Raw genomic sequence first — 9,798 nt, forward strand, 5'->3', positions numbered from 1 at the left:
TGTGGAGCTTATTATAAAAACATATATCTTCAGTTACCAATAAAAGAATTGCTAATTTTCTTTGCCTAGAAGCGGGTATTACAAGTCTATTTTGATTTCTCGTGTTTACATGTGGGTGGGTTGGTAATAGATGCGATAGCGCATATCATTCGATTATGCGAGAAACATCGTTAGGTAACCCAAGTCAGTAATTAAATCCGTAGTCCGAATTTACCTCGGAAAGCATGATAAACCGTCGATCCTGGTTGTTATCACTAATATCCACTGACCTCTACTAATTTAAGTAGGCCACGCTGGACTTGCGATTGCCAAGCAATTTGATTTTCGCCATTTTGGCGACCACAGCAGCAGTGAGCGTAACGTGAGCGTCCTCGGAACTAAATGTTTGATGAGACATGTGTCAACATAGGTTTATCACACACAGTACGCGGCCGAAAGTAATGTACATCTACCTTTAGATAGCAGATTTGTAGAGCGCTGTCCCTATCGTTGAGACCGACAAAACGTCATATAGGTATGAGTGACAGAGACAACGCTCTACTAAGCCGAAATGTCATTCTAAAGGCCGATGTACATTACTTTCGGCCGCGTACTGTACCTATTTGGAACCAAACTCTTATAGTGGTCCATGTCCATTTTAAAACAATATAACATTTAATTTACGCCTCAATATTATAAGAGCCGTAATAGCCTAATAGTTATAAGACGTCCGCCTCCTATTAGGGAAGTCGGGGGTTCGATGTCAGGCACGCACCTCTAACTTTTCAGAGCTATGAGCGTTTCAAGTAATTAAATATCGCTTGCTTTAACGGTGAAGGAAAATATTGTGAGGAAACCTGCGTGCCCGAGAGTTCTCCATAATGTTTTCAAAGGTGTGTGAAGTGTGCCAATCCGTACTAACTCCTTCTCTTCGGCCTAAGCCCTTCTCTTCCGAGAAGAGACCTGTGCTCAGTAGTAGGCTGGCATGACGATGACGACAGTGATATTAGCTAAATAACGTATAAGCCTATAAATTATAATGGCTGTATTATAATAGATTGTGGTCATCGAGTGATTTGAATAATGCGATTTCAAACTATGTGGTCGTCCGGTATACGACACAACTAAAAGTGATTACATTTCCCTCACGGACATACAAATATCAGATGAATAATTTTGATGTAGGAATAAACCTGCAATCTAAATTCATGGACCGATCGTTTCGCATGGTTGTAACAAGTACCTACAACCTTGTTAATTTATTAGATAAGGGAGTAAATGTGCAATTTTTAGGTTTGGAGGTATATATTATGACTACAATTTCACCTCATCATCAACCCATCGCCGGCTCACTACTGAGAATGGGTCTCCTCTCAGAATGCGAAGAGCTCAGGCCACGCTGGCCTAGTGCGGATTAGCAGACTTCACACACCAAAGAACATTATGCAGAACTCTCAGCCTCACCGCGTCGGTATCTGAGTCCCTGTGAAAAAGACCCCGGGCCGGATGGATTCAAAACTAGTCGTGCTTACGTCGACTAATCACGTGAGTATAGCTGGGATCATCTATATTTATTAACAGGAAGTTCAGTGGTATGCCCCTTCAACGCACTGTTCAACACAACAATGTCCAAATATTTTGAAATTTGTTACACTAAATAAACCAGTGAAAATTCCGCTCCTATCTGACCTATCTTGTATGCATGGCATGGCAGAAGTGCACGGATGATTGAGTTGCATTCAGTCGCACAGCGTACCTACCTAGGTATAACATGATAACAATATGTTGGAATACTTTACTATTTACGTACTGGAAGTTTATAATGTTACTAGCTTATTCCTGCGAGTTCTTTCGCGTGGACTACACAAATTTCAAACCCCTATTTTACCCCCTTAGGAGTTGAATTTTCAAAAATCCTTTCTTATCGGATGTCTACGTTACAATAGCTATCTGCATGCCAAATTTCAGTCCGATCCGTCCAGCACGGGAACGCCGAAGCAATCCACCGTGAACCAGTCAGCGACATCCGCCGAGGCGGACCCTCCACCGGGGACCCCGCTCACGAGGTCCCCACACCGCACGTCCGAGGCGCACCGACCAAGTGCGTGCGCCTCCCGACCCGGGGACGGGGCGACAACTGCACACTACGCGCACGTCGCCCGCGTCCCATCCTCCGCCTCGTCCACTGTGTCCTCTGCTAGTCAGAGTAACACGCGGAGAAACCTCCCCCCTGCCACGTCATTAGCCATGGCTAACAATATCCCCGAAAAGAGATTATTAGCCATGTTACCGGGGTGCACCGGCCCGAATACTGCTCTTCCCCTCGGATGCCCGATGCATCCAAAAGGGTCCAGCAGCATCCAGGCACACTGGGAGGTTACCTGGCTGGCACCTCACCATTGTAGCACCTTGGATAACGTGGTCCCAAGGTGCTAGAATGGTGAAAAATGTCCTTAACCTGATTAGTGTAGTCAAAGGGCATCAGTACCATTTTTTCCAAATAGAAATTAACAATTTTTGAATTTTAAGACCCCTAAACCTGCTCCCGAACAGTTACTTGTATCTATTACAAGTCGTACACGCTGAGTATGACGTAGGCACTTCGGTGTTGTGCTTGTTGCAGTCACGCGTTGTATCTTCCCAAGGCTTAAATCTTCACTGCACTTTCAAAGTTAATACTATATTACTCAATGGCTCAACCGATTTTGATAAATGACATTTCATTAGATTAGTCTTGATGCGCGAGTGTCACTTGGTACCTTAGTACCTACATAAAATTATTAAAAATCTAAGTTTATCCGCTTTAATGTACGGACTGAAAAAGATGCAGTGCAAACCGTAGCTGAGTGGCTTTCGTCAATATCGGTTCAGCGGTTGATCCGTGAATTAACAGACAAACAGAGTTACAATAGTATTTATAATATTACCTACTTAGTATGAATAAAACTAGCGCAATAATTAAGCATATACCTACTAGCTGCTAGTATGTCGTGAGTGCGTCCCTTTGTATCACCTGAGCAATGCATCTGAGTAGACGAGAATACAAAGACATATTTAACGGGTCAAACGGTTCGTTGCTCGTGCATAACATGCCAGCTCGTTACAGACGAGATGTTTAATGTCTCCAAACAATGTTATATCAAACGTATGCAGGCTGCTCTTGAATAATGCAACTACTCTTAGGTATATTTTATCTCTTCTCAAAAGGAGGATTATGATATTGACTCATATGTGTCCGTTCCTTATGTCCGCTCGTAACTGCTCTACAGCTCAACCGATTTTGATAAATGTTACGTCATTAGATTCGTCTTGAATAGATACATAAAATTAGTACCCCAGGTAGCAATGGTAGCAATGGCTGAAATATCTACGATACCTGGTTAAAAGATATCAAGATACAGCAGCTGCCACGTGTTGGCATAAATCATCCCTAACTTGCGATGTTTTTTAAGGGTTCCGTACCTCAAAAGGAAAAACGGAACCCTTTTAGGATCACTTTGTTGTCTGCTTGTCTGTCTGTCTGTCTGTCTGTCAAGAAGCCTACAGGGTACTTCCCGTTGGCCTAGAATCATAAAATTTGGCAGGTAGGTAGATCTTATAGCTGACATTTGGGGAAAAATCTGAAAACAAGGAATTTGTGGTTACATCACACAAAAAAAATTAAATTGTGGTCATGAACTAATAATTAGTATTTTCAACTTTCTAAGTAAGATAACTATATCAAATGGGGTATCATATAAAAGGTCTTCACCTGTGCATTCTAAAACAGATCTTTATTTATTTTTATGTATCATAGTTTTTGAATTATCCTGCAAAATGTCGAAAAAGTACGACTGTAGTAGGTACGGAACCCTCATTGCGCGAGCCTGACTCGCACTTGGCCGTTTTTTTTATTCTGATACAAGTTAGCCCTTGACTGAGATCTCATCTGATGGTAAGAAACTATACAGGCTAAAATGAAAGTGGACTAACTTGGAAGGGGTATGGCAGTTTCATTAAACCCATACTTACCATTGATTGATTGACACGGCATCGTAAGTACCTGGATGCTAAATCGCTTACAAAAAGCTAAGAATAATGGCTATTCTTTCTATCTCAACTATACAAAATATTATATTACTCTTATTGGTCACTAATATTACAAACCAGAGTTCAATATCGGAAAAGATTTTTATGGAAAAATCCATTAATAACGGAGTTCAAAGTATCTGAAAAATATCAATTTGTTGGTTAACGTGGAGATGGTACGTCTTGCCGCACGTGATCGCAACACACCGCTCTCAGATCTAAGAAAACAAATATTTTTAGATGTGGCAATATACAAAATATTTTTACAATAATACAAAATATTTTTTACCAACACAAAGTATGTAGCAACAAAGGTAGAGTTGTTGGCGAGCGTAAACGAAAACGTCTACTTACATAACTATAATAATATGTAATTTCCAGTCCCCGACCTTCTATTTTTATTTGATTGTCATACTATAATCTAGCGTATGTAATCCAATATAGCGCATATAACGCTTAATTGGATTTATCATCATGTCATGTTTGTAGCCTACTAGGTGATGCCCACAACTTTGTCCGCGTGGATTTAGGTTTTTAAGAATCCTGTAGGAACTTTTTGATTTTCCGGGATAAAAAGTAGCCTATGTCCTTTTCCAGGATGCAAGCTATATCTGTACCAAATTGCGTCAAAATCGGTTGAACGGATGCGGCGTGAAAATCTAGCAGACAGACAGACATACAGCTATACACTTTAGCATTTATAATATTACTATTGAATGACGAAACAACCAAACTTTTACTTATCTAATCAAACAGTTGTTTAGCAATTATGTGGAAACCGATGGATTGGCGAACACACATAATCTATAATCTAAATATATAAAACGAAAAGGTGACTGACTGACTAATCTATCAACGCAACTTACTCAAGCTCAAACTACTGGACGAATCGGGCTGAAATTTGGCGTGCAGATAGCTATTATGACGTTGACATTCGCTAAGAAAGGATTTTGAAAGTTTAACCCCTAAGGGAATAAAATAGGGGTTCGGAATTTGTATAGTCCACGCCGACGAAGTCGCGGACATAAACTAGTAATAGGTATATAAATTTCTAAACACATTAATCCCTCTAGTAAACGGCTAAAAGTTAATCGTCATTTACTTACACAGTTTTTGTTTGAATTATTTTGTATACTTCGTCCATCAATTCACAGCTCTATGGCGTCATGCTTTTAAAGGATTTTATCCTTTTAGTGGCACGTCGCTCTAATTCTCCTGGAGAGCACTTCGCGGTTGCCTTATATCGGTAAACGATTTGCTATTATATTATTTACCGCTACCCTTCTCTATAGTAAATAACATCGAGACAGACACCGAGTGGCAAGCACTTCACTCCTATGACGAAAATTTCTTAAAACGTAGGTACATTTCTGACCAATACAATAAATATAGCTAAAGTGGACATGAACTTCCGAATCCATACAAAAAATCCATATGTTATAAAAATGAATCGCCGAAATGTATGTACCAAATTGGTTAATTCTTTTTATGTTGTGTTTGTCCTGATAACATTGTCCTAATCATTTATCAGGACAAGGTTTGTATGAAAGATTTTTATGGAAAATTCACGGAAAAAGATATCGTACCTATCTATAGTAATAAAAGTATGCGCATAAATTCCGAACGACTGCACCAAATTGATTATTTCTCTTTTTGTTGTGTTTATAATTCTCAGTACAAGGTTTGTATGAGTCCCTTTTTTCTTTGGAGCTACGGAACCCAAAAAATGTCAAGTACACTCGATTCTAAAGATATCCCTTTTAACGTGATTTGCGAATGAGAAAGATCGTAAGCATTCACATGAGGTATATTCATATATGTATATTGAAGCATAGAGACAGGTTCATCCGAAGTTCGTGTAATGAATACGTGACTTATCTTCGAGTAGCAGGCTGAAGTGGCGCGGCTCATGCTTCGCTAATACTTGCGCGCTTTCAGCCAACAAAACACGACTGCTTGCATCAAAATGTTTTAATATGCTCGTAGAACCTTAAAATGTCAGTAAGCTGACTAAAACTTTGGCAGTGCTTAAACTTAATAACTATATGAATATGAAGGCATCTGCCTTCAGGAGATTATGATGATTAAGATAATTAAAGAATGAACTAAGTACTAAAAGTAAACTAGGATATACTTATTGCCGTAAGATATACGTACTTAGGTATTGATCAAAGTGTATTTTCTTTAGTTCCATATTTTCTCTTATTAAGAAAAGTCACGAATCCACCACCTCTACGGATACTCATTGCAGTTTCTCAAGTATAACTCACACTTCTCTCATAATATAATACGCAACTTGTAGAACTGTAAAAAGTTTTAGCATTTGACGTCGAATGAACTTTTGGCCACCAATATTTCTGCACTACTAGGCGTCAGCTTCCAGAGCCATTGCGGAGCATATTACATTTTAATAATATTTTACACCCGTTCCTATTCTAATTACTTACACCTTTCTAGCTCGCAAATGAAAATTGGAACAGGAAGTCTGTTTAACACTAGTGAAATAATGGCACATGTGATGTGGAATAATAAACGTAAAATTTAAAACGATATAAGTACGAGTAAAACGTGCGAACCATAAACTAGAAAACGTCAGAAAAAATTCATTTTCATATTATAATTACAACTTTAGTTTTAGTATACGCAAAATCTGAAAGTAGTTTGTTCAGAATCAGTAACAGAATCGACTGCAATCATTTTTATAACGTGTTATATTTTGACCAAAAAATACTTTAAAATCCTGCAAGTTTGGATACCTACTTGAATGACTGCGTGCACCAGCTGATTTGAGCCACCCAAGTGGGAACGCGCACAATAAAATTGACGCTAGCCGTCCCGTTTGCTCACAAGTCACAGCCGTTGGCATGGGGTGACCATGTTTTTGCGACAACAACGACTCAAAACAGCAGTTATTAAATATTTTTGAAATTTTGCATTATGTAGTACAATATTCGACACGTGTTAAGATTTTTGCGTTAACTAAATTAACTAACGTTGTATATTTATCATAATATAAAAGAATATTAAATTAATAATACCTACCTCTATAATCTTCTAAGATTTGCCATAACTGTAACAGTACCATAACATCTGTAAAAATATCAAAGGCAACATTGGTGACGTATACTAATTATGTGTTTGTTGACAAAGAAGGTTGTTTGTGGTTAGAACAATGAACATGCGATTGGTTCTAGTCAAAGCTAAATTAATTGGCTCAGGTAGAGTAGATGAATTAAGGCATTTGTGCAAATGTTTGATACTAGAACTAGTATTTGAAACAGCGGCGCGTGCGCGAATTGACTCCCTTGAAAAAGTACCCCGGATGGGTTCGAAACTAGTCTGGCTAACGTCGACTAAACACGTGAGTACAGCCGGGACAGATATTATTCATAATAGTATTTGAAATTTCCAATGTATCAATATATTTAACATACTATATTAAACAAATATCTTTTTTTTTCAACAGATATAGCGAGCAAACGAGCAGGCGGGTCACCTGATGTTAAGTGATTACCGCCGCCCATGAACATTTGCAGCACCAGAGGAGCCACGGCCTTTTAGGAGTCTTACATATTACTATTGTTTGATTGGTTATAATTTTCGGGGAACGAATTCAGGCAGTAGTGTTATGACTCACCAGATTGCATAGAGTTTTTTAAAATGAAAAGTCCGAAATTTTCAAAACTCTCAGTTAGCGTTAACCATTTTGAGACACCAACCAAACACAAGCATGTTTTCAAAAAAGATTCGACAATTCGAAATGTTTTCAAGACCCATCCAAAAATCAATTAGAAAAAGTTTCGTCTGTGTTTGGTTGGTGAATCAAAATGGTTAGCGCCCACTGAAATTTTTGCCTGTATCATTTGTATGGGATTTTGTCACAGAGAGAACTTCTTTCCGCGGATCTGCATGAGGAGAATGACCTCACTGAACATCATTATTTCATTATGAACTTATGAAGTAAAGTAAAATTGTAGTAAAATCTCATAATACTGAACTTGCCAAACTATATACAATTGTTGTGCTTTTTCTATTCTAAAATACACTTTGCTCCATTTTCAGTAAGAACATTTTGACTCATAGAATTTTGTTGCGCAGAAAATTTCAAAGGATTTGCCGTTTTTCATGTTTTGCACAAGTCTAGTGTAAATAATGTAAAGTTGACAACGATTTACCTAGTTAAGAAAGACCACTGGTTGTATCTTAAATCCTATTTTATTAATCGACATTAATAATAATCAAATATATAAAAGGAAAGGTGACTGACTGACTGATCTATCAACGCACAGCTCAAACTACTGGACGGATCAGGCTTAAATTTGGCATGCATGCTAATTGTGACGTAGGCATCCGCTAAGAAAGAATTTTTAAAATTTAACCCGCAAGAGGGTGAAATAGAGGTTTGTTTGTGTAGTCCACGCGGACGAAATCGCAAGCATAAGCTAGTTTATCAATAAGTTACTTAACAGAGTTACTTAAGATAGTGGTGATAGACTAATTGTTAGCACTTCAGTCTCCTATTTGGGGGGTCAGGGGTTCGATCCCAGGTCGGCACCTCTAACTTTTCGGAGTTATGTGCGTTTTAGGCAATTAAATATCATTCGCTTTAACTGTTAATCGTAAGGAAGCCTGCATTCCTGAGAGATCTCCATAATATTCTCAACGGTGTATATAGTCTACCAATCCGCACTTGGCCAGCGTAGTGGCCTTTGCTGAAAAAGTACACAACTTCAAAAAGTTAGGGGGTCTGTTGTTCAAGTTCCAGAGTCGAACCCTGGCCTACCGAATAGGAGGCCAACATCTTAACCCGCCGCTTTTTGTATTTCTCCGCTATTTAACAATAGATATTATTATAACAGTGCAGTAGGTACCTAGCCATATTATTAAAACCCAAGCAAAATAACTATTCCTCAGGCAATGAAGATTTGAATTTTGAACAATTCGACTACCGACTAGACCCGCCAAATTGAATGACAGTAGAATGAAAACAATTTTCATATACAAAAGCGCGTCGAAAAATTTTGCACCGGGGAAATCTGACTATTTTCGTACCGAACTTAAATTCAAAACAAACAATGGAATAGAGAAATAAACGGGAACGTATATCAATTGAACGTAAGTGAACTTATTCCGGTCACGTAGCTTTATAACTCGAGACCAATACCTACCAGCTACAATATCGTTCGTACCTTGCTTTCTCTAATTCTTCAAAAAAACTAGCCAAGTGCGAATGAATGAATGAAGGAATGAATGAATGATTTATTTATGCAAGAAAATGCAGGTACAATAGGTTGAAATAATGTCGGACTCGATACTAGTCTAGGATACTTACGCGTGATTATTTCATTATAACACTTTTCGGTTTTTTAGGGTTCCGTACCTCAAAAGGAAAAACGGAACCCTTATAGGATCACTTTGTTGTCTGTCTGTCTGTTTGACTGTATGTCTGTCTGTCTGTCTGTCTGTCTGTCTGTCTGTCTGTCTGTCTGTCTGTCTGTCTGTCTGTCTGTCTGTCTGTCTGTCTGTATGTATGTCTGTCCGTCTGTCTGTCAAGAAACCTACAGGGTACTTCCCGTTGACCTAGAATCATGAAATTTGGCAGGTAGGTAAATCTTATAGCTGACATTTGGGGAAAAATCTGAAAACCGTGAATTTAGGGTTAGATCACACAAAAAAAATTAAATTGTGGTCATGAACTAATAATTAGTATTTTCAACTTTCGAAGTGAGTGACTATATCAAGTGGGATATC

This window comes from Maniola hyperantus, chromosome 12, assembly GCF_902806685.2.
Source record: "Maniola hyperantus chromosome 12, iAphHyp1.2, whole genome shotgun sequence".
NCBI classification, from domain to species: domain Eukaryota; kingdom Metazoa; phylum Arthropoda; class Insecta; order Lepidoptera; family Nymphalidae; genus Maniola; species Maniola hyperantus.